Source organism: Callorhinus ursinus, unplaced genomic scaffold, assembly GCF_003265705.2.
Source record: "Callorhinus ursinus isolate GAN/ISIS: 27379988/994484 unplaced genomic scaffold, GSC_fseal_2.0 scaffold23, whole genome shotgun sequence".
Lineage (NCBI taxonomy): Eukaryota > Metazoa > Chordata > Mammalia > Carnivora > Otariidae > Callorhinus > Callorhinus ursinus.
Window position 1 is genome coordinate 14,113,356 of NW_027397085.1, and position 26,786 is coordinate 14,140,141.

Below are 26,786 nucleotides of genomic sequence, written 5' to 3' on the forward strand. Positions count from 1 at the left end.
AAACACATGGACGTTTTCTAGGTATCCTGTTATGACTTCCAAAGGTGAAGCACCTGACCAGTGAGAATAAAGTTACAAGTAACTGGTATGACTTCCCCACTGTACAGTGGCTGAATATCAGCCCTGTATATCTACCTCAATCATATTGGACTGCCTCCCTTGGAGGAAAATTTTCTATAAACCTAGCTCCAAGAAGCTCCTCTTTAAAGAGGAGCCACACCAGTATTTATCTTCAAACAGTGAACTTGACTAATTGTGTATGTGTTTTTATTTTATTTATTTAATTTTTAAAGATTTCATTTATTTATTTGACAGAGAGAGAGGCAGTGAGAGAGGGAACACAAGCAGGGGGAGTAGGAGAGGGAGAAGCAGGCTTCCCGCCGAGCAGAGAGCCCAATGCGGGGCTCGATCCCAGAACCCTGGGATCGTGACCTGAGCCAAAGGCAGACGCTTAACTATCTGAGCCACCCAGGCGCCCTGTGTGTGTGTTTTTAAAGTGTCCCCATCTTCCTACAGGAATTAAACTTTTGCCACCCTTGCCTGAATAGCCCCACCATCCCTTAGTATTTCTGATCTGTTTCTGCTCCACCATAATACCTTGTTCTTGAGCTCAGCTATGCCTTTTGGTTTTCTCTTATGTATCTGGGGCAGAAAGACGTCAACACATAAACTTCATTGTCCTATTTTGACCAGACATCCCAATCCATCTTTAATTCTATACATCACATTCATAAATAATGGGAGTCAGATTTGAAAACTGTAAGTTCACACAATCATATAAAATTGTTAATTAAATTATGACTGTTACAATCTCAAAACTCAAGAGATTTAGAAGTTTTCAGCTTTATTTCAATTACTTGTAAAGAAAAATTACAGTGTAGACAATGTCATCTTTTAAAGGGAAGTAAAAAAATTACTTGGAAAGTTTTGGGAAGTACAGGCAAATTCTGCAGAATCTCTCTCTCCATTTTCCCTGTAGAACACCTCTTCATTTTTAATACCCAAACTTCACAAAACATACTTATCTTTCCGTGCAAGATACCGTGGCCAATGTTTATACGGGAAAATATATAAATTTGTATATGCCAAAACTCAATTCACATTTTAAACAAAAGAGTATGCAAGAAAAGTTCTGAGTTACGTTCCAAATATAAATGACAGATGGTCAGAATTCCATATAAAAAAGTATGCCGAGGGGCATCTGGGTGGCTCAGTTAAGCATCTGCCTTCAGCTCAGGTCATGATCTCAGGATCCTGGGATTAAGACCAGAGTCGTGCTCCCCACTCAGCGGGAGACTGCTTCTCCCTCTTCCTCTGCACTGCCCCCCCCACTCATGCTCTCTCTCTCTCTCTCTCTCTCTCATAAATAAATAAAATCTTTAAAAAAAAAGAAGTATGCCGAGTATCAAAATGATACAAGACGTAGGCACAGGATAACGCTTGCATCATTCTCATTGTGAGCCATTTTCTGACACTTGTGTGCTCATCCTGAATGCATTTCCAGTCTCTCATATTTACCTAGTCCTTGTTTTGCCCAGTGTTGAATGACTCCCAAAATATTTAAGAAAATGTTGAAAGAAAACACTGAAGATGGGCAAAATGCAATTACAATGAAAGCAAAGATTTTACTGCATATAAAACCAATTTATCACCCTTATTTTTTATTTGTTAAACATGATAGTTTACTTACATGTAGGTGATTTTATAGTGTCAGTTACATTTATGAAATAGTTTTAGGGAATTTGGTCAAAGATGAACACTGTGGTTTTTCCCATTTAAAATAAAGGCAAATGGACTCCCACTCAGTATTTTCACATACAACATCTGATTTAAGAACAGATTACCGACTCTAAATGGGAGATGACTGTGTTTCAAAACAGGATCCTCATAGGTTTCTGCTGAGAACTAAGACTTTTTAAATATGATGAAATCATGATAACTATAAATATAGTTAAGTCATATGATCACTAAGAAAAAAATCACAAGGTCTATATTTGACCATTTTTTAAAATTTTATTTATTTGACAGAGAGCACATGGGGGGGAGGGGCAGAGGGAGAGGGAGAGGGAGAAGCACACACCCTGATGCAGGCTCGATCCCAGGACCCTGAGATATACCCTGAGCCAAAGGCAGGCACTTAACTGACTGGGCCACCCAGGCACCTCCATATTTGACCATTTTTAACAAAAAAAAGTCAATTTCATATGGTTCAACACAAGAGAAATGTACATTTCACTCCAAATTTAGATGTCAGGATAATTTACAAAACTATTAACTGCTAAATCAAAGAATATAAATATATGAAATATTTTGAAAACATAACCTTTACTTCAAAGCCATTTTATGTTTTGTTCATTTTAAGAAATATCTTTGCATCATTTAAGTCTCAACTTTTTGTGCAGTGAAATTGAAAAAACAGTTTGGATCTCAACTTTTTAATATATTAGTAAATATTAAGACAAATTATTTTTTTAAATGACTGAATAGAGAACAAACACCTGAATCTAAGCAACCTTTTGCCCCAGTAACAAAAATAACATACAGATTCTATACATTTCAGGACTTTCTTATCTTTAAAATTAAGGTGGTTACTTAAGATTGCTATAAAATCTCGTATTTATTGAGCTGTCAAAAACACATCTTACATGTTGACAATTGGCTTTTGGTCTCTGAAAACAGGATCCTATTATATGTTTCTTAGTTCACAGCTGAATTCACAGCAGCTGTGAGGCTTAGAAACGCCAGCAACCAATTAGGCTGGCATAAACCTTGTCTAGCATATAAAGTATAATTTGGTTGCAAATGCAGAAGACAACAGCCAAAATAAAACAGCCAAGAATACTAATAAAATATCATTACAACCATTTAAAAGATTGAATTTTAAAATGCTAACAAATATATGTATTTTATTAAAAGGATACAGTGGTAGAATGTTAGGAAAAACGTGAAAATGCAACAATTAATTCTTTTCAGACCCACTCCATTTTTAAAAAGGTTGCAGCTGCTTCTAGCATACCTAGGATTACAAACTCCATGTTTTTTCTAATTACCCTAATCAGAGTTGAGGTATACATAAGCATACATTTGACAAGTCTTCCCCCAAAAGCAAATATTATTTTTATCAGCTCCTCTTGAGCTATTTCTATGAAATCTTCTTTCCAAACTTCTAAATAGTAAGACCTTAATTACTCTTATAAAACTGAAACATGTAAGAATAACACAACTAAAATTATCAGTGAAAATAAAACTTCAATTATAAGATTATTATGGCAACTTCCGAACCCTTTGAAGTTGTTAAAATATGTTTTTGTTTAAAGTTTCATAAATTTAGGGGCGCCTCGGTGGCTAAGTCGGTTAATAACTATCTGCCTTCAACTCAGGTCATGATCCCAAAGTCCTGCGATCAAGCCCTGCATTAGGCTCCCCACTTAGCGGGAAGTCTGCTTCTCCCTCTCCCATTGTGCTCTCTTCCTCTCTGTGCTTTCTCTCTCTCTCAAATAAATAAATAAATAAATAAAGGTTCATAAATTTTAAAGTGACAAAAATTAATGCTTTTATAAATATCATTAGCTAAAAATATTATTTGAAAGTATTTTACACAAACTTTGAAAAACCTAGTAGTCACTCATCATTCATGTGCACATAGCCATGTAATGAAAACTAATACAAAAATCTAGCTTATATGCTAATAAATTTAAATACATAGTACTCTAGGTATCTCTTCTTAATAAAACCTCTAGTAACCTTTTCAATTTTCAATCAGAATACCACTGCATAATTTGACAGCCTCTTTTATCTTGACTTTTTAAAAAAAGTGGTAACGAGGGGGGCACCAGGCTGGCTCTGTCAGTAGAACATGTGACTCTTGATCTTGGGGTCATGAGTTAAAGCCCCAAGTTGGGGCTTACTTTAAAAAAAAAAAATGGTAATGAAATCTAGTTCTCTCCTTTTGGAGCTTTGCAAGCAGAAACAAAGAGGACAAGCAACCATAAATATCCATTCTCGAAATAAAGAAGTAAATATTACTCTGAATTATGAAATAACACATTCAGAACAAGTCCTTAGAAGAATGTTTCTAAAGGATGAGTACAATACATATGCATACTCCAAATAAGTGGTGGTTAACAGATATCTGAAAGCTGCACTTCCAACTCAGTTCCTACCAGAAAAGAATCCTGATAAATTATCTTAAAACACACTGACCTCAAAACTTTGGTGATTTAAATCATGTGACTGATCGCAACAACATACCTCTCATTTTTCTGAAATAAATCTGGTATATCGATTCCAGTAAAATAAATCAATTGTACATTTAGTTATAGAAACCAAGTGCCAGTGTAGAATGCAAATTCAAAAATTTGAGTGCATCTTTCAAAGTGGAGTCAAAGCAAAACATGTTATATTCACTTTCATTGTCTTAGAGAGGTTTGTTTTCCAGCTGTCTTTTAAAACAGGTACAATTCCTTTTTGTCAACTTACTAAATTTAGACTATAAAAGGTCCATGCTAAGAACATGAAAAAACCCCACCTCTTTACTAAGTTTACAATACAGTTTTTCCTGATATTATAACAGTGAAATTGGAAAAAGTTGGGAAAATAGAGACTGCCAAAATGCTGCTTTAAAATAGACTAGGGGGGCCTAGCTCAGTCGCTTAAGCCTCAACTCTATTTTGGCTCAGGTCATGATTTCAAGGTCTTTAGATGGAGCCTGCGATGGGGGTGGGGGGGGTCCATGCTCAGTGGCAAATCTGCTTTAGATTCTCTCTCCCTCTGTCCCTCCATGTCCCACCCCCGCGCATGTTCTCAATCTCTCAAATAAATGAATCTTTATTAAAATAAAATAAAATAGAAAGTTCTAAATATGACAACCAAAGGACACACTAAAAGCATTATTTAGAAATTAAAAACATCATTGACTATACAGTAATATTTATACATCCTTTCTTATCTTGCCAAACACCTCAAAGCAGTTTATAATTTATTATTTATATTCTCTCCAACAGTAAATGTCAATCTGTTCCTAGATGCCCCAACCAATAAATGAGGACAGAAAAGAATGTGGTCACTTGTCAGAGATGATTACAAGCAGATCCAGCAGAAGTCAAACTCCCAAACTCTGATATCCAGGTTTTGTTAACTAATCTAAGCAGTGATGAAAAGAATCCTTAATGAGGACTATGGAAGCGTCACACCTTCTTCAATAGCTTTGCTGGAACAAGGAGCCATTAGAGAAGGACACAAATAATGCCTCAGCTGACACTGGTAACAGTGCTGTTGCTGTTTAGTAAATCCCTAGGGAATGTGACTTTGCCAAACATAGAGACCTTTTTGTTTTGGTTTATCACATTTTAAGATGTTACTATTATAACTAAATTAAAGAGCTCTAGCATTTCTCCTCTTAGACTTTAAAAGCACAAAGCTGGAATTTTAATACCAGAAGAAAAAACTGGAAATGATACAGCTAAGAATTTTCATGAAGAAAATACAACTTAAAATACGGGACAAATCATATTGTACACAAACCACAAATTTTCAGATTCTTACCTTATCTAGCCATTGTTTTGAAGAGGGATGTGAAAATCTAATACTGTTCAGTTTCTCTGGGGTGACAGGAAAATGTCCGATCTTGTTGGGGTGTTTTTTTGTGATGAATGAACCACACTGTACACTAACAATCTGGGCAGATTTGTCATTTAGAAGAACCCATTGTGCAGCCTTTTAGGGAAGTTCTATTCTGAATTCCACAGGCAGTAAGAAAAATGTCATAAAGGGGCCATGATGCCATTAAGAAGTATTAAATCACTGTAGTTTCCTGATCTCACTTTGCATATTTGGGGTTAGGAGAAAAGAAGATTAAAAACTGTCCAAAAACACTAGTAAAGGGAACATAAAAACAGAATTTCTAAAAAAAATCCCCAAACCATAAAACAGCATTTAAAAAACTTCATAGGGCGCCTGGGTGACTCAGTTAGTTAAGCGACTGCCTTCGGCTCGGGTCATGATCCTGGAGTCCCGGGATCGGGTCCCACATCGGGCTCCCTGCTCAGCGGGGAGTCTGCTTCTCCCTCTGACCCTCCCGCCTCTCGTGCTCTCTCTCTATCTCATTCTCTCTCTCAAATAAATAAATAAAATCTTTAAAAAAAATAAAAAACTTCATAAAGTTTATTAACTAAATAAATCTCAACACATTTTTACTAAAAAGGCATTCTTCATATCTATATTCCCTTGGGTGACAGAATACCCAAAACATATCTTTCCTCATTTGTTTAAAATGAAAGATCTGCTATCTAGAATACCACAGTTTTACAAGCGGTGGAGTTAAAATAACACATTGCTGGTAGTCCAAAGATTTGAAAAACTGCCTTTCACAGATGTTCAGCTGCATACATTAAGCAATGGTATCTAATTGCTCCCTAGCTTAAATTCTTATTTACTCAAAAGGGAATTCTATACCAATACAGCTGTGCTATTCTGTGAACTTTTCATAGCGACATGCAGATACCATCTTCTCTTACGCTTAAACACATCCTAACAAGAGATAGGGATCTTTTGGAATGTTTTCAACAATAGTAACCCAGGTAATGTGAACGTGTACATATGTTTTTTGACAAAATTTAAACATAACACACAAAACTGTCAAAAACATAAGATGTTCAGCTATTTCAACTGGTTTTCGGCTACCCTCCTTACTTTCATTAGGAAATTTAAGGCCTGAACTCCGGTGACCAAACGCAATGCTATTTCATTGCATATATGCTAAGGGGGACACCAATCTGACTGATAACATCAAGATCTTTCAAAAAAACCTCTCGCTGATAAAGTAATCTGAATATTCTACTGAAATGAATCTTACCATGTAACACTTAGACGAGAAACTTGCTACTGTCTACAGAAATAGCAACATAGGCCAACACTAATAAGAAAAAATCCCTAGTATTCAAAATCCAGCCTGTCAACTCTTCCTGCCTTCCAGGATAATGGGACAGAAAAGCTTCCCTGGAAGCCTTAAAGAGTATTATAAACACATCGTGATTTTCAAAAACCCATATTCTAAAAAAGCACTTTTTCACCAGAAAACGAAGAAAATGGAAATTGTCTACCAAGCCAAATAATGATACATTTAAACACTTAAACATTCAAACTAAAACTGCTACGTAGATGAAATCTTCATTGAAAATGCTGTCTTTAGTCACACTAGTACAGTATCAAACCAGCCATCACTGAAAATCAGTTAGTTTAACTTTAAAGAAGTCACATTCTTAACTACATAAAAAATGCATTCCTTCATGCATTATTTTATTGTTTGAATAGCACTCCAAATTCAGAACATTTACCCCTAACTCCTTTGTGATGGACCAAATTGTGTCCTCCCACAAACTCAGACGTTTAAGTCCTAGCCATCCAATAGGATGGCGTTTGGAGATGAAACCCTTGAGAGGTAATGAGAGTTACATGAGGTCCTGAGGGTGGCACCCTCAGGATGGGATCAGAGGCTTTCCAAGGGGAAGAGGGAGCTGCTCTCTCTGCCAAGTGAGGACAAAATGAGAAGGCCCTCTGCAAGACGGAAAGTAGGCTCTTATCAAGAACCCAATCAGCCAGCACCTTTATCCTGACTGGACCTTCCACCCTCCAGAACTGTGAGAAATGTCGGGTGTTTAAGCCATTCACTCTATGTATTTTGTTATAGCAGCCAGAACAGACTAAAACATTTTCTTTCAAATGATGACCATGACCAAGAAAAAGGGGATGTACATTAAAAAGGGGTCTATCCAACAAGAAGATCTAACAACTGTAAATATTTATGACCCTAACTTGGGAGCAGCCAAATATAGAAATCAATTAATAAAAACAATTAAAGAAATTCACTGATAATAATACAGTAATAGTAGGGGACTTTCACATCCCACTCACAGCAATGGACAGAACATCTAAGCAGAAGATCAACAAGGAAACAAGGGCTTTGAATGGCACACTGGACTTAGATATATTCAGAACATTTCATCCTACAGCAGCAGAATACACACTCTTTTCAAGTGCACACTGAACATTTTCCAGAATAGATCACATATTGGGTCACAAATCAGGTCTCAACTGGTACAAAAAGACTGAGATCATACCATGCATAATTTCAGACCACAGTGTTATGAAACCTGAAGTGAACCACAAGAAGAAATTTGGAAGGACCACAAATTCATGGAGGTTAAAGAACATCCTACCGAAGAATGAATGGGTCCAACCAGAAAATTAAAGAATTAAAAAAATACATGGAAGCAAATGAAAATGAAAACATGATAGTTCAGGGTCGCCTGGGTGGCTCAGTCAGTTAAGCGTCTGCCTTCAGCTCAGGTCACGATCCCAGGGTCCTGGGATAGAGCCCTGCATTGGGCTCCTTGTTCAGCGGGAAGCCTGCTTCTTCCTCTCCCACTCCCTCTGCTTGTGTTCCCTCTCTTGCTGCCTCTCTCTCTGTCAAATAAATAAATTAAAAAAAAAAAGAAATAAAGAAAGAGAACACGAGAGTTCAAAACCTCTGGGATGCAGCAATGGAGGTCCTAAGAGGGAAGTATATAGCAATTCAGGCCTTCCTCAAGAAGCAAGAGAAGTCTCAAATACACAACCTAAACTTATACTTCAAGGAGCTGCAAAAAGAAAGCAAATAAAGCCTGAGTCCAGCAGGAGAAGAGAAATAATAAAGATTAGAGCTGAAATCAATGAAATAGAAACAAACAAAAAAGAACAGTAGAACAGATCAATGAAACTAGGAGCTGGTTCTTTGAAAGAATTAACAGGATTGATAAACCCCTAGCCAGACTTATCAAGAAGAAAAGAGAAGGGCGCCTGGGTGGCTCAGTCAGTTAAGTGTCTTCCTCTGGCTCAGCTCACGATCTCAGGGTCCTGGGATCGAGCCCCGCATTGGGCTACCTGCTCCACAGGGAGCCTGCTTCTCCCTCTCCCTGTGCCCGCTGCTCCCCCTTTTTGTGTTCTCTCCCTGTCAAATTAATAAAATCTTAAAAAAAAAAAGAAAAGAGAAAGGACCCAAATAGATAAAATAATGAATGAAAGGGGAGAGATCACAACCAACACTGAAGAAATACAAGCAATTACAAGAGAATATCATGAGCAATTGTATGCCAACAAATTAGGCAATCTGGAAGAAATGGATGCATTCCTAGAAACATAAACTAGGGCGCCTGGGTGGCTCAGTCGGTTAGGTGTCTGCCTTCAGCTCAGGTCATGATCTCAGGGTTCTAGGATTGAGTCCCGCATCAGGCTTCCTGCTCAGCGGGGAGTCTGCTTCTCCCTCTACCCCTCCCCCCTGCTTGTGATCTCTCACCCTCTCTCTCTCAAATAAATAAATAAAGTCTTACAAAAGAAAAACATATAAACTACCAAAACTGAAACAGGAAGAAAGAGAAAACCTGAACAGACGCATAACCAGCAAAGAATTTGAATCAGTAATTAAAAATCTCCCAAGAACCAAGAGTCCAGGGCCAGATGGCTTCCCAGGGGAATTCTACCAAACACTTAAAGAAAAATTAATACCTATTCTTCTGAAACTGTTCCAAAAAATAGAAATGGAAGGAAAACTTCCATTTTATGAGGCAAGTATTACCTTGATCCCCAAAATAAAGACACCACTAAAAAGGAGAGTTACAGACCAATATGACTGACTAACATGGATGCAAAAATTCTCACCAAGATACTAGCTAATAGGATCCAACAGTACATTGGAAGGATTATTCACCACGACCAAGAGGGATTTATTCCTGGGCTGCAGGGGTGGTTCAACATGCACAAATCAATCAACATGATACACCACATTAATAAAAGAAAGAATAAGAACCATATGATCCTCTCAGTAGATGCAGAAAAAGCATTTGACAAAATACAACATCCTTTTTTTTTTTTTTAAAGATTTTATTTATTTATTTGACAGAGAGAGAGAGAGAGAGCACAAGTAGGCAGAACAGCAGGCAGAGAGCCCTCTACCATGCAGGGATAGAGAGAACATACCTCAACATCATATGCCATATACCAAAGACCCACAGCAAATATCATGCTCAATGGGGAAAAACTGAGAGCTTTTCCCCTAAGATCAGGGACACAACAGCGATGTCCATTCTCACCACTGTTGTTGGACGCAGTACTGGAAGTTGTAGTTTCAGCAATCAGACAACAAAAAGAAATAAAAGGCATCCAAATCAGCAAAGAAGTCAAACTTTCACTCTTCACAGATGACATGATGCTTTATATAGAAAACCTAAAAGACACCACCCAAAAGTTGCTAAACTCATACAGGAATTCAGCAAAGTCACAGAACATAAAATCAATGCACAGAAGTCTACTGCATTTCTATACACTGACAATGAAGCAGCGGGAAGAGAAATCAAGGAATCGATTCCGTTTACAACTGCACCAAAAACCATAAGATACCTAGCAATAAACCTAACCAAAGAGATAAAAAATCTGTATCTGTACTCTGAAAAATATAGAACACTGATGAAAGAAACTGAGGAAGACACAAAGAAGTGGAAAAACATTACATGCTCATGGACTGGAAGAACAAATACTGTTAAAATGTATGCTACCCAAAGCAATCTACATATTCAATGTAATCCCTATCAAAATAACACTAGCATTTTTCACAGAGCTGGACAAAAAAATCCTAAAATTTGTATGGAATCATACAAAAGACCCCGAATAGCCAAAGGAATGCTGAAAAAGAAAACCAAAGCTGGAGGCATCACAATTCCAGACTTCAAGTTGCATGACAAAGCTATAATCATCAAGACAGTATGGTACTGGCACAGTAACAGACACAGAGATCCATGGAACAGAATAGAGAACCCAGAAATGGACCCTCAACTCTATGGTCAACTAATCTTCAACAAAGCAGGAAAAAATATCCAATGGAAAAAAGACAGTCTCTTCAACCAATGGTGCTGGGGAAATTGGACAGTCACAGGCAAAAGAATGAAACTGGACCACTTTCTTACACCACACACAAAAATAAATTCAAAATGGATGAATAACCTAAATGCGAGATAGGAATCCATCAAAATCCTAGAGGAAAACACAGGCAGCAACCTCTTTGACCTCGGCCCCATCAACTTCTTGCTAGAGACGTCTCTAAAAGCAAGGAAAACAAAAGCAAAAATGAACTATTGGGATTTCACCAGGATAAAAAGCTTCTGCACAGCAAACAATCAACAAAAGTAAAAGGCAACCTACGGAATGGGAGAAGATATTCGCAAATGACATATCAGATAAAGGGCTAGTATCCAAAATCTATAAAGAACTTATCAAACTTAACACCCAAAAAACCAAACAATCCAGCCAGGAAATGGACAGAAGACATGAACAGACATTTCTGCAAAGACATACAAGTGGCTAATAGACACATGAAAAAATGCTCAACATCACTTGGCATCAGGGGATACAAATCAAAACCACAATGAGATACCACCTCACACCAGTCAGAATGGCTAAAATTAACAACTCAGGAAATGACAGAAGTTGGCAAGGATGCAGAAAAAGGGGAACTGTCTTACATTGTTGGTGGGAATGCAAACTGGTGCAGCCACTCTGGAAAACAGTATGGAGGTTCCTCATAAGTTAAAAACAGAACTACCATATGACCTAGAAATTGCACTACTAAGTATTTATCCAAAGGATACAAATAGTGAAGGGGCACATGCACCCCAATTTTATGACAGCAATGTTGACAATAGCCAAACTATGGAAAGAGTCCAGATGTCCATCCACAGATGAATGGATAAAATGTACACACACACACACACACACACACACACACACACAGAGGAATATTATTCAGCCATCAAAAAGAATGAAATCTTGCTATTTGCAACGACGTGTACGGAACTAGAGGGTATTAAGCAAAGGGAAATAAGTCAATCAGAGAAAGACAAATACCAAATGATTTCACTCATATGTGGAATTTAAGAAACAGATGAACTTAGGGGAAGAGAAGGAAAAATAAAGATAAAAACAGAGAGGGGGCAAACAGGAAACAAACTGAGGGTTGCTAGAGGGGAGGTGGGTTGGGGGCATTGGGTAACTGGGTGATGGGCATTGAGGGCACGTGATGTAATGAGCACTGGGAGTTATATGCAACTGATGAATCACCAAATTCTTGCCCTGAAACTAGTAATGCACTACATGTTAACTAAATTGCATTTAAATAAAAAATTATAAAAAAAGAAAGGAAAGGGGATATAAAGATAGCGCACATTTCCTGCAGTGTGCCAAATTCTCAATCCCTGATTGCAATGTCACTCCTTCTCCCAGGAATTTGTTAATACAATCTCTGCTCCACTCTTCCTATAGAAGCCTATGATGATAGATGCTCTGAGCCAAGAATATTTCTATTTTCAATGCCTGGCCAATATGGATTAAGAAAAATAGTTGATCAGTACTTTAAACCCTTTTACCACTAGGTAAAATATGGAACAGCAAATTCAATGTGGCTAGAACAAAAGGTATGCAAAGAAATGTAAAGCCACAGAAGTTCATTATGAAGCTAGGTTAAAGTCAGAGTATGAGTTGGTTTTGTACAAATTAAGTTTGAGATATCTACTGGACATCTACTGTAGATACAGGGTGTCCACGTATATAGTACATACTATATGGTATGTAGTATGTACATGTAGGATGGTCCAGACTAAAGACAAAAGCTTGAGAATTGTCAGCATATAGATCACGCATTCTCTACAGGGGTGATACTGCTCCCAAGAAGGCAAAAACTGGTTCTTTGGAAGCAGACATCTTAGATATTACAATGGCCTGTGGCTCTCCAAAGGGCCATAGCATATAAACAGTATATATGTTATTAAAATTTCATGGGAAGGTGTGATTAGGGAAAAAAGTCTCAAACAGCTCTTTGGAGGAGGGCAATAATTAAAGAAGGTTTGGAAACCAATGACAAAGTATTAAAGGCAATGAAGGTGGACATGATCACCAAGACAATGTGGGTGGAAGACCTGCTCTTCAGTGTACAAAAGTCAGAGAGAGATAATGAGATAACAGCAAAAAAGATGAAGTAGCTGCATGAGGAAATTTAGAAAAATCAGGAACATGGGAATTCTAGGAGGCAAGTAAAGAAGGTATTTCAGGGAAAAGAGAGTGAATCAACAGTGTCAAATACTGTTAACCTTATCAAGTAAAACAAGAGCAAATGCCTAAAAGTGAAAATGAGAACAAAGAGGTTGTTTTTTTTTAAGATGACTGAAATAACAGCATTCCAATATTGATGAAAATGATTCATAAGAGAAGAAAATATTGATGATGCAAAGCAAAGAATGGACTGATGAAGAGGTAACTTTGGGCAGCTGAAAAGGGGATAGGATCTAGTGCACAAGTGGAGATAAATGGCCTAACATAGGAACCAAAAGAGTTTATTCATGGCAAAATAAGGCAGAGTTACAGGTGCAGATATTGGTACTTAGGTAGATGTGAAGACTAGCAGCTCTTTTCTGAGTGCTTACATTTCTCAGCGGTAAATGGCAAGCAAGGCCATCTGCTGAGAGTATGGGTGAATAAATAAACACTACGGATTTTATGACAAAAGTCAGCTAAGAAAGAGTGAATGGGTAGAGATAATGATTGCTCATGCAAAAAAAAAAAGCAACCACAAATTTAAATTGTGGTCAGTCAGCATAAACACAATTTTTCCCCTTCAGTCAATTTCAGACAATTAAGCAAGGACAAGGAGGTTTAAAATATATGTGAGGGTGTGATCTGCCAATCAAGGGGGGGGGCAAGGGAATATACATATGAGACAGTGCTTATAAATAATTAAGGACATGAGGAGTAAGGAACAATAAAAAGTAGTAGGATTACAAATCCTAGTGGGGTCAAAAGATTAGTGAAATCAGGGTACTAGAAGGAATATGCTGGAAACATACAGTGGTGACTGAAAAAAATGGGACATGCCTGGAGCTGAGATTATGGAGAGACTGCAAGGAAATTTAAGGATATATAGTGAGTGAGCTAAGGCCAAGGGCCAGGATCACTGAAAGGAAGGAAAGAAGTTCAGAGAACTGAGAGGCCAGGGTAATGGAAGGATCACCTATACATCAATATTGCATTTACCAAAAAATATGATAGGAATAGGATAGGAGATAGTAACAGTGAGTCAGGAGCAAAAATCCTCAAGAAATTAGGAAAGTTGACAATGTCTGAGATTTCTAAGGAAACCAGGTACATGGTGTTTTCATTAGCCTAGATAAGGAATACAGTCAATACAGAAATATGGAGATAAAAGACAATGGATTCCATTTTTGATGAGTTTCATTTGAAATACTGGCAGGAAATCCATGTGGAAATATCTCGATGGGAGACCTGAAACTCAAGAGAAAGATATGGTCTCAAGAGACATTTCTGAAAAGTTTTAATTTTATTTGTATTTTTTTTGTTATGAAAAATTACAAACATATACAATATATTATAAGCACCAAATACCTTTCATTCAGTTTCATAAATGTCTAACACATGGCCAATCCTAATGCCCTTCATCCCACCATTACAAATGGATTATTTAGAAGCAAATCTCAGATATCAATCACCCATATTTACTACAATATGTATAGAGATAACAATTTTATGCATTTTTCATGCTCTCTCTCTTTTTTAAATCCCTTCTAGGGCGCCTGGGTGATTAATTTGGTTGAGCGTCCGGCTCTTGGTTTCAGCTCAGGTCATGATCTCCCGGTTGTGAGACCCAGCACATTGGGCTCTGCACTAGTCTGCTTGAGAGATTCTCTCCCTCTCCCTCCCTTCTTCCTCCTTCTCCGCCCCTCCCCAACTTGGGCTCGCATGAGAACACGCTCAAGCTGTCTCTCTCTCAAACAGATAAAATCTTCAAAAACAACCCCTTCTAATGCATTTATTTTTCTTCTTTTCCCAGATGTTTTAGTACAACTTAAAGGGTTTTTAATCAAATGAAACCCATGCCATTGATCTGTTTTAAAGTAATTAAGGACAGAGGATCACAAAAGTAACCAAACAAATCATCTTTACCATAGTTCAAGTTTAAACTCCACTTCCCGTGTATCTCTTCATGCCTGCTTTCATGCTGTGCTTACTAGGATTTCTTTAAATCCGAGACACATTATATGAGATATGCACACCTACACACACAAGAGGCAACCTCTAGCAATCCTTCAATTCTGGCAACAAAGGCAACTTCAAGACTAAGATTTCATTATATTCTAAGACCTTATTGATCTTCTATCAAACTGCAGTGTATTTTTCACAAATGCTAAATTAATTTGCTCTCTATGTTGAAAGGTCAAGAATGACTGTGAAGATCAAAGAACATATGCAAATATTTTAGGTGATATAGGTCATGGAAAGGACTATAAAAGTAAGAGGACATAAAAGCATATCACACCTTAGATTAGGCAATGGTTTCTTAGAATAACAGAAGCACAAGCAACAAAAGATGAATAGATTGGACTTCATCAAAATTAAAACCTTTTGGGAGCACCTGGGTGGCTCAGTCGGTTAAGCATCTGACTTTGGCTCAGGTCAGGATCTCAGGGTCCTGGGAATGAGTCCTGTATTAGGCCCCCTGCCCATCAGCAAATTTGCTTGTCAGTCTGCCCCTCCCTCTGCTCGTATTCTCTCTCAAATAAATAAAACCTTTTAAAAAAAATTAAAAACTTTTGTGCTTCAAAGAATACTAACCAAAAAGGGAAAACACAATCCAGAGGATGGGAGAAAATGCAAAGCATACATCTGATAAGGAAATAATATCCAGACATACAAAGAACTTTTACAACTCAACAACAAAAAACCTGATTTTAAAAATGGGAAAGAATCTAAAGAGACATTTTTCACCAAAAAAAAAGATATACAAATGGCTAATAAGCACATTCACAACCAGGAGGATGGCTATAATAAAAAAGACAAACAATAACAAGTTTTTTGGCAAGGATGTGGAAAAGTTGGAACCCTCAAATATTATTGGTGAGAATGCAAAATGGTGTAGCCATGGAAAACAGTAGAAAATTCCTCAGAAAGTTCAGCACAGAGTTATCATATGACCCAGCAATTTCACTCTTAGGTATACACCCCAAAAACTGTAAAACACATGTCCACACAAAAACATGTAGATGAGTGCTACTCATAGTAGCACAGCAAAAAAAGAAACACAAACACAAAAATAAAACACCTCCCCTCAAACAAAAACCCAACCCAACCCAAATGCCCATCAACTGACAAATGAGTAAGTAAAATGGAATATTATTCAGGTATAGGTACTGAAACATACAAAATGGATAAACTTTGAGCATAGTTTATGGTTAGTGAAAGAAGTCAGACATTTAGGGCGCCTGGGTGGCTCAGTTGGTTAAGTGACTGCCTTCGGCTCAGGTCATGATCCTGGAGTCCCGGGATCGAGTCCCGCATCGGGCTCCCTGCTCAGCAGTGAGTCTGCTTCTCCCTCGGAACCCTCCCCCCTCTCATGCTCTCTCTCTCTCTCTCATTCTCTCTCTCAAATAAATAAATAAAATCTTGAAAAAAAAAAGACAAGACATTTAAGGTTACATATGGTATACCTCCAACTTATAGTGTCCAGAATAGGCAAGTCCACAAAGACAGAAAATTAAGTAGTGGATGCTAGGGGGTTGGAGCAAGGAGGGAATGCACAGTGACTGCCAATGGGTATGGATTTGTTTGGGGTGATGAAATGTTTTGAAATTAGACTGTGATAACAGTTGAACAACTGTGAATATACTTAAAATCACTGAATTGTGTATTTTAAAAGGGTGAAAGGTTTTCCTCATCTGGCTATAATATAACATTATATTAGTTTCAGCCATGCAACATAAGGATTCAATATTTGTAGATACTGTAAATGATCACCACAATAAGTCTAGTTAACATCCATCATCACATAGCTACATATTTTTTTAATAAAGATTTTTATTTATTTAACAGAGCTAGAGAGAGAGCACAAGTAGGCAGAGCAGCAGACAGAGGGAGAGGGAGAAGCAAGCTTCCCGTTGAGCAGGGAGCCCCATGCAGGGCTCGATCCCAGGACCCTGGGATCATGACCTGAGCTGAAGGCAGCCGCTTAACCGACTGAGCCACCCAGGCGCCCCGCGACACATTTTTTTGCAATTAGAACTTTTAAGATGTACTCTTAGCAATTTTCAAATATGCAATATTATTAACTATAGTCCCCATGATGAATATTCCATCCCCAAGATTATTTTACAACTGGAAGTTTATCCCTTTTGACTGCCTTTACCCATTTTGCTCACTCCTCAACGCCACTGCTGGCAATCACCAACCTGTTCTCTGTATCAATGAGTTCAGTTTTTGTTTTTTTAGATTCCACATTTTAGGAGATCATATGGTATTTCTCTTTATCTGAATTATTTTACTTAGCATAATGCCCTCAAGGTCCATCCATGTTGTCACAAATGGCAAGATTCCTTTCATCTTTTTATGGCTAAAAAATATTCCATTCCATTTTCTTTATTCATCCATTATCAATGGACACTTAGGTTGTTTCCATGTCTTAGAGCATGGGGGTGCAAATATCTTTTCTAGATAGGGTGTCATTTCCCTTGGATAAATAACCACACATGGAATTGCTCAATCACATGATAGTTCTTTTTTTTAAGATTTTATTTATTTATTTGACAGAGAGATATAGCGGGAGAGGGAACACAAGCAGGGGGAGTGGGAGTGGGAGAAGCAGGCTCCCCGCTGAGCAGGGAGCCCGATTCGGGGCTCCATCCCAGGACCCTGGGATCATGACCTGAGCCGAAGGCAGATACTTAACAACTGAGCCACCCAGGCGCCCCTCACATGACAGTTCTATTTTTAATTTTCTGAGGCATTTCCATACTGTGTTCCACAGTGGTTGTACCAATTTATATTCTCACCAACAGTGCATGAGGGTTCCCTTTTCTCCACATCCTCACCAACACTTGTCATTTCTTGTCTTTTTGATTAACAGCCATGTGTATGTGTGTTTTGGAAAAATGTCTATGCAGGGCCTCCGCCCATTTTTAAATCAGATTGTCTGGTTTTTAGATACTGAATTCTTAACATATTTTAGATATTAATCCCTTATCAGATATATGACTTGCAAATATTTTCTTCCATTTGATAGGCTGCCTTTTCATTTTGCTGATGGTTTCCTTTGCCGTGCAGAAGCTTTTTAGATTAGTCTCATTTTTTAGTTTATTGCCTAAAAAGGGTTAATTTTATGATATGTGAATTCTATCTCAATTAAAAAAAAAGTAAATCCCAGTAACTAGGGAAAACACAGGGAAATAAAAGGGACCCATGATAGAACACTGGGAAACACCAACACTTAAGTGGACAAAGAACAAGAACTTAGAAAAGAGATTAAGAAGAATAGATCAAGAAGTAGAAAGAAAACTCAGATAACATAGTACAATCAAGGCCAGTCAACCAGTTTTAAAGATTTATTTATTTGAGAGAGAACGTATGCATGCGAGTGGGGAAAGGGGCACAGGGAGAGGGAGACAGAGCATCCCAAGCAGACTCTCCCATTGAGCACGGAGCCCGACATAGGGCTCGATCCCACAACCCTGAGAACACAACCCGACCCAAAATCAAGAATCGGGATGCCCAACCAACTGAGCCACCCAGGTGCCCCCAGGGAAAGTTTTAAAAAGTAGGAGGAGATTGACAAAAAGTACTACGATTGACAAAAAATACAAAAAATGTTCACCTTTATTAATAATAATACAAGCTTAAATAGAACTCCCCACTGTTACCTATGAAGTTTTTTCAAAACTTTATTGAGATATAATTCACATAATATACAATTCACCTATTAAAAGTATAAAATTTAATGGTTTTTAGTATATTCAGATATTTGCAATCATCAATTTTGTAATATTTTAATCACCCCCAAAAACACTTCATATCCTTTAGCCATAACTTCCTCATTCTTCCAACACCCCCCTTCCCAACATAAGCAATCATTAATCTACTTTCTGTCTCTAGAGATTTGTCTATTCTTGACATTTCATATAAATTAAATCATATAATGGGGTCTTTTGCGAGTGGCTATTTTCACTAAACATGTTTTCAATGTCTATGTTGTCATATCCCATCATATGAATAAACCACAGTTTTGTTTACTCATCAGCTGATGGACATTGGGGGTTTTCACCTGTTGGTTATTATGAAAAATGTTATAAACATCAATGTACATATTGTCATATGGACAGGTGCTTCTACTTCTCTTGGGTATATTCCTAGAATACAGCATGTTTTGTTTTTTAAAGACAATGTTTTTAGAGCAGTCTTAGGTACACAGCAAAATTAAACAGAAGACAGAGATTTTTCCATATACTCCCTGCCCCCACATATGCATAGCCTCACCCATTATCAACATCCCCCACCAGGCTAGTACATTCATTATAACTGATAAACCTGCATTGACATATCATAATTACCCAAAGCCCATTATGATTCACTTTTGGTGCTATACGTTCTGTAAGTGTGGACAGGTGTATAATGAGACGTACCCACCATTATAGTACCATACACAGTATTTTCACCGCCCTAAAAATCCTCAATTCTGCCTATTCAGCCCTCCCCCCACACCTAACCCATAAAACCTTGAAAAGGTTTTAAATTATTGAGGATGTGGGGTGCCTGGGTGGCTCAGTCATTAAGCGTCTGCCTTCAGCTCAGGTCATGATCCCGGGGTCCTGAATCCAGCCCCACATCGGGCTCCCTGCTCAGCAGGAAGCTGCTTCTCCCTCTCCCACTCCCCATGCTTGTGTTCCCTCTCTCGCTGTGTCTCTATCTGTCAAATAAATAAATCAAATCTTTAAAAAAAAATTATTGAGAATGTGAGGACTTGGTTAATCTATTCATTGCTGGTGTTAAGTTCATAACTCATTCAGTCAGTGTTCAATGGATGCCTGCTATGTGCCAGATACCATACTAGATACTAAGTTTATTTTTTTTAAGATTTATTTATTTATTTATTTGAAGGGAGGGAAATGGGCAGAGGGAGAGAGAATCCTGAAACAAACTCCCCGCTGAGTGCAGAGCCTGATGCGGGGCTCGATCCCAGGACCCTGAGATCATGACCTGAGCCGAAATCAAGAGCCGGCCATTTAACTGACGGAGCCACCCCCGGTGCTCCAAGATGCTAAGTTTATAGTAGAGAACCACAGAGACCTGGTATATGGCTTCAAAAAAAGGGGCACAAAAATAAATGTATACTTACAATGTGTGACAAAGTTTAAGAAAATGTAACGTGTCAAATTTTGATTCGTGAGTCAGAAAAGACCCCTTTGACAAGTACAGAAATAATATTTAAGCTGAGAACTAAAAGCAACAATTGAGTCAGGCAGAGTGGGCAGTAAGAAAATCTGAGGTGAAGGGAAGAGTTTGTACAAAAACTCTGAGGTAGTAAAAATCACTAAAAGAAAGCCAGTGAGGCTCAACAATGGGAGCAAGGAGGTAAGTGTGTAAGGTGACACAGAAGAAAAGTTAAGAGCCTGATCACATAAAGCCTTCAAAGGTCATGTTAAGGATCACTTGATCCATGTTCTCCAAAATCTTGATATAGTGATTAGTCTTTCCTTGCTCTTTCTTTTCAGTCTCTTCTCATCCCTCTGGCTTCTTCCCTTCAACAAACATGCTGATGTGATTTCTCTCCATTAAAAAAAGAACAAGTTATTAAGTGGCATAGCTGTGCATCTTCCACTTCCTCTGTACGGATGAAGGCTCCATGTGGAGACATATTTTTGTGGATTTTTCCCATTGCTTTATACTCAATAACTAGTGCACTGCCTAAAATACTCAATACATATTGGTTGATGAACAAATAAACAACACACACACTTTCACCCAACTACCCTTCCAGTCAAAAGCTGGCATTTTGAACAGTAAAAGAACAGGGACGAACTGGCTTTAAGAGATTTAGTTCCTTGATCTGGCCTCGAATAACAAGGCAATCTACTTAAGTGAGTTAACCAAGTACAAACTGAAAAAAATACAGGGAAATAACTTCATTAGCACAAATTTATTTAACTGTGTTCAGAGTAGGAAAAATACCAATCTATTATTTAGTAAGGCTGTTCAAGTTTATTAGGTTAAAAACAGTAATGTGTATTTTTCAAAAACTTTTAATAACACATGGCATCTTGTTTTTCTATACTAGCTATCATAACACTAGAACTTAAATGCTTTTCATTATATGTCTGGACCTCATAAACACTTTATAAATTAAGTATGTTATCTTTTCTGGGCCATTTAACTTCAGAAGAAAACATTCTACTAAACTCTATAAATTCTAAACTCTATAATCCAGGCTAGCAAATCTCAAAAATTTATGTTGTACATTGTTGTGGACAAGGAGCACTTGTGCAGATAAGAAGGTAAATTCACATATTCTCTTAGAAGCAAATTGTCAAGATCTACTGAAATTAAAAAAATACAATTCTATGACCCAGCAATTCTACTTCTAGGACCTTATCCTACAGATATAGTCATCAATACGCAAAAAATGACCAAAGTTCAAGATTACACAGTATTGGCTGTGTAAGAGCTACAGATTGGGAACAATCTAAAGGGTGGTATATTTAACCAATAATAAAAGGCAGCCATAGAGACTATTATTTATGTATTCACAGGTTCTTCCAAGATATCATTATTAAATAAAAGTAATAAGCACCAGTGTGTACCATATACCATCTGTAGAGAAAATATATATATTTACAAATATAAATATACATACATAAAAATACATATTTACAAATATCTATATTACATATAAGTACAAATATACAAATATTTCCTTGAAAATGCAAAACAAATCCCTGCACACATATACAAGAACCTGGTAATACTGGTTATCTCTTGGGAGAAGACTCAGGTGGCTAGCGGGCAGGGATATGATGAAGACTTTCTAATATATATCCTTTGGAACTTAATTATTAACCATGGGACTACATTATTATTCAAAACAGGTAATTAAATTTAAAAAGCAAGTTAAAAGTGTACATTAAAAGCAAAGACACATACTTCTTGAGGCTCTGAAGATGAACACAAATCAATTTTTTTCAGAATGCGTGACTCTGAATAGAGCAGTGGAGAACAGCACAGCTAGAGCTTCATTTAATCATTGGTTCAAGAAATAGGTAATTTACTAAGCATGAACAGGACCTGCACTAGGCACCAAGGATACGATGGAACTTGAGTTTTACCAAAGACAATTAAATAGGTAATACAATCCCACGAGAGTTCTGATGAATAAACAGAGGGGACTCGGAGACCACAAAGCAGGGGACCTATCCTAATCTAGGAATCAAGGAAGAATAGAATATTTAACAGAGACAAAAGGAAACAACAACATTACACGGATTAGGTAGGTAGAAGTGGAGTGTTGAGTTCAATGTGTCTGGAGGGCCTCAAATAAGCTGCAAGAAATCAAACTGGAGAGGGAGGTCACATTGTTCAGGGTCTAGAATAAGCTATGTAAGAGTGGGGCTTTAGCCAAAGGGCAACAGAGAGAGCATGTGACAAAAAGTTTTAAGCAGATGCTCAGGGGGTCAAATTTATATGTTTGAAATGTTATTCTGAAAGAACAATTAACCAAACGTGGAGAGACCTATTAGGAATTTGTTGCAATAGTTCAGGGAAGACATAATGCTAGCCTCACCAAGATTATAGTAGAAGGATAGAAAAAGCATACGGACTGAAGAGGTACTTCAGCAGTTATATTATTAAGAGAACCTGAGGATAGGATATGATGTTCGGAGACACCAAGGAGTCAAGGAAGACATCTAGGTTTCTGAGTCAGGCAGTGGGTGATGGGTCCAATTTTGGACATGCTGAATTTGAGGTATGCATGAGACAGCCACATGGAGATACTCAGTAATCCATTAGATACACAAAGAGTGTATCTGCAGCCAGCCAAGGCTGAAGAGAAGCATTTAGTTCACTCAGAGATTACAGTGTGAGAAGTACTGCAAGGTTAAGATCAAGCCCTGAGGAACACCAACATTAATAAAATAGAGAGAGAAGGAACACCCGCAAAGATTAAGAAGGAAAAGTCTGAGGGTTGGAAGAAAACAAAATATTTTGTTTACTTTTAGTTTAGTTAAGGAATGGCTCTTAACGAAACCCAAAAGAACATGTAAGGTTAAAAGCAATGTATTACTCTTAATAAAAGTATACCCTAAAGAACATACAAAGAAAATACACAGATATTTAGGGTCATCCTTTAGTCAACTCTCAATTATCAGCTATTGGGGGGAGTAGATGGTAAAAATGCAACCCACACATTATTCCCAAAACAATTTCAAACAACAATTTTATAAAAATAAAGATGACTGAATCTATAGAGGCTCCCAAATTCATCATTTATGCCAATGGACTCCTAGCAAGTTGCTATAATCTCCTGTATTTTCCTGACAGTATAGCTGCTCATCTAATAAGATATTATTTCAAATGAAACATATGCCCTTGTCTAAAATCTTGAAGGTCATGGGAGCAAAGACGGCCTAAACTCACACAATGGCAGGGAGACTGGCAAAGACCAAAATTTCTTTTTCAAAAGAAATCATAAAGCCCCAGGGCACTTGGATTGAGTGCCACAGCTATTTACTAGTCTGCTATAACTGACAAAGTAGTCTTTACTAGGAAGAAATCCTATTTCTATGCCCTCAAAGGCATGAGAAAGAAGGGACATATAATGGTCATGCAGCATATGCTAGCTGAATTAATAAAAAACACCTGAAGGCAATCTATATCATAGAAAAATGAAAGCACTACTTAATGATCCGACTTCCAATGCTTGGAACATCCACAGTACACAAAGAACTCCAAGGCATTAGTGTAGAGGAATTTAGAAGCAGACAATCTATGCTCTAATCTAGTTGCTACTTACTTCACGTATGGCCTTAGACAAGTCAACTTCCTCACTGTAAAAATAAAAGCAAGTTTGACCTACAGCAGTATTTCATCAGAGTTGTCTGTGTTTAAATTCTTAACACTTGCCTCATTAATTAGGGCCTCTAATTTGCTCTCCATTCCTAAAAGTCATATATTGGTAAATCACTATACCCATTTCTTTTTAGTCCACAATAAACTAAAGGCTTAAAAATACTACCTCTTCCCCCAAAAAAGTTTAATGCTGTTTGCACTCCCAACTCACTTTCCGTAAGATGAAACATTATTAGATTTCATGTATTTATCTTACAAGAGAAATTCCCTATTTTATAACTAGAACAGGTAAAACACTTGTTTAAATTCAACCCTGGCTCACCTCAAGAATAAAGTTTCTAGACACACTGCTTGGATATCTGTCACAGCATTTTACCTATAAACTCAAAATGTCCATGGGCCAAGCATATTTCAATCCTCTCGTTGCACTACAGCTCATTTTAAAAATTGTGTCCACAAACCCTCAATCTCTCATATTGGCCAACAAACTAAGCATAACAAAAATGAAGAGCAAAAGTTAACCTTAACTATAACCCTATATGGAATAAGAACTTCATTCTTAAAATACTATAAATTCTTGCCATTAATTGGTCCATTATTCCAAAAGCAGCTTTAACTTTTAACACCTAACGTGTGCATACCCCCCTTTTAAAATAAATTTATTTTTTAGAGCAGTTTCAGGTTGATAGCAAAAACTGAGCAAACCCCCTGTCCCCACAGACCCAGAGCCTCCCTTATCATCAGTAGCCCACACTGGGTACCCTTGTACAATCAATGAACCTACAGTGATGCAGTACTAATACTCAAAGCTCATAGTTTTTATTAAGGTTCATTCTTGGTGTCGTATCTTCTACGGGTTTTAACTAATGTATGACATGTATCTACCATTATAGTAGTATCATAGAGAATAATTCCACTGCCCTAAAAATCCAATGTGCTCTATTCATCCCTCACTTATTTCTTTTTAAGTCCTAAATTGCAATAGCAATTAAGACATTCTAAATGCTGAAATGACATTCAGAATCTTAAGGATGAAAACGTAAGCTGAAAGCCAGGGCAGAAAAAATAGGACAAAAATAAGAGCAAAGGAAAAGTAAAAGAGAGTAGCTGTATTTTAAGAATCAAAATGCTTCATCCCTTAAAAAGCAGAAGCTGTATCCTTTAAGTGTTGTTTTTCCTTCCCATTCCCTTCCATGAATTCTGAGAGGGTTCTGGCTAATACACTATAACTGAGTCTTCTTAAGTAAGCAAAGCAGTTAGTTATAGCTTAAGTAAATTCCTGCTCTACATATAAACATTTATTGGAAGTGACTCATACCTTAGGCTCACTTACTTTAAAGATACTAGGGGCGAAAACTATAAACAGCCTGAGTTGGATGCTCCCTTTGATATCACACTGTACCTAGGCTCTATAGTCCTCTACAAAATATTCATGAATAGGATCGGCTTGATTAAACATAAGAGATTTTATAATCTACACTCAGATTTTCCAAATGTTAAGTCCATTCCTTTCAACATATCTGTTCTTTATTCAGCACAAATGATATACCACCATATAACATCAATTCTTTTTGCAGGCTGCTGGATCTCATCTGTTCCTTAATCATTGCTCACCCTCCTGGACTGATGCAATCTTATCCTTGCTAGCTCTCATTTTCAGTATTATTCTCTCTCTAATCTATCACTAATCACTAGCTAACTCCTATTACTGCTCTTAGGAGATTAAGTCCTACTGTAGTTTCCAAGTGTCCTAGAAATTAATTCCAAGAAGCCTTACCTTACCTTTGTTTTCAAGTCTTCAATAAGGTGTCCCAGATTACTTCTCCTTCCTTATTTTCCTCTTCTATCACCCTCCCTTCTACCTGTTTTTAACGCCTTTTACCTGACAGCCCTCCATTTCCAGCTCAGGGACTTCTCACATGTTGTACTACATGCCTGGAATGCCTCCTTCCCCCCATGGCAATCTGCTGGTCAACTTCTCCCCATCATTAAAACTTCACTCTCCATGAAATTTTGTCAGATCACTATTAGGAAATGCTACTTTTTCTAAAATAACAGATCACAACCCTGGGTGCACAGTGAAATCACCTGTATCTGTGAAGTTAAGTTTCATCAATGTAGGCGGTGCTTTAAATTTTTAAAATAAAATACTAATGCTCAGGCTCCATATCAGGCCAATTGAAACAGACTCTCTATGCAAAGGACCCAGATATTGGTGGGTAGGGGGTTGTTTTTATGTTTGGTTGTTTTTCATTTCAAAGTCCCGCAGGTGATTCCAAAGAGTAGCCAGGGTTGTGAAACCACTATACAGACTCTACCCAGTTTAGAAACAGAATCCCACAACTACATTTATCTAATGTTCTCTAAACATATCTCTATCTCACACCACTAAAATACACTTACCACATTGTCCTGACCAATGCATATAATGTAAATATGTGAAACTGCCCTTCATAAGGCTTAACCACTTCACAGTGATTTATATACTCTGAGCATAGGGTTTCTCTTCAACAAAATGGGTCAAATACTGTTTACCTTGCAGGGTTGTCATGAAATCCAAGCAAGATACTGGATGTTAACATATTTAGGGAAGCAACTGACCTTATAAAGGGCGCAAATATTAAATCCCTTCAGGTATCAAGAATAACACCCGGATTCAATTTTTAAGAAACAAACAGAATTCATGTGGGAGTATGGAAGACACAAGCTATCTGGATGAAGCTGAGTAGATAAATGCTGACCAAGAGTTATAATCAAAAAGTCCTTCTTTGTGTAGTGCAGACACCTTGCAAATTTTACTGTGTGTCCCA

The 26,786-nt window shown here is 37.5% G+C and overlaps 1 protein-coding gene across 5 annotated transcripts in view; it reads right to left on the bottom strand.

The window, feature by feature from the left end:
• Positions 1-26,786, bottom strand: part of KIF2A (kinesin family member 2A) — a 74,016-nt gene that overhangs the window by 38,929 nt on the left and 8,301 nt on the right. The window contains exon 1 of one of the 5 annotated variants that reach the window (XM_073905427.1): positions 5,545-5,695. The exons of the other annotated variants lie outside the window; for them this stretch is intronic. The gene's annotated coding sequence lies outside the window, so the exon portion shown is untranslated. Of the gene's footprint in view, positions 1-5,544; positions 5,696-26,786 lie in introns of those variants that run through there. 5 annotated transcript variants of the gene reach the window in all.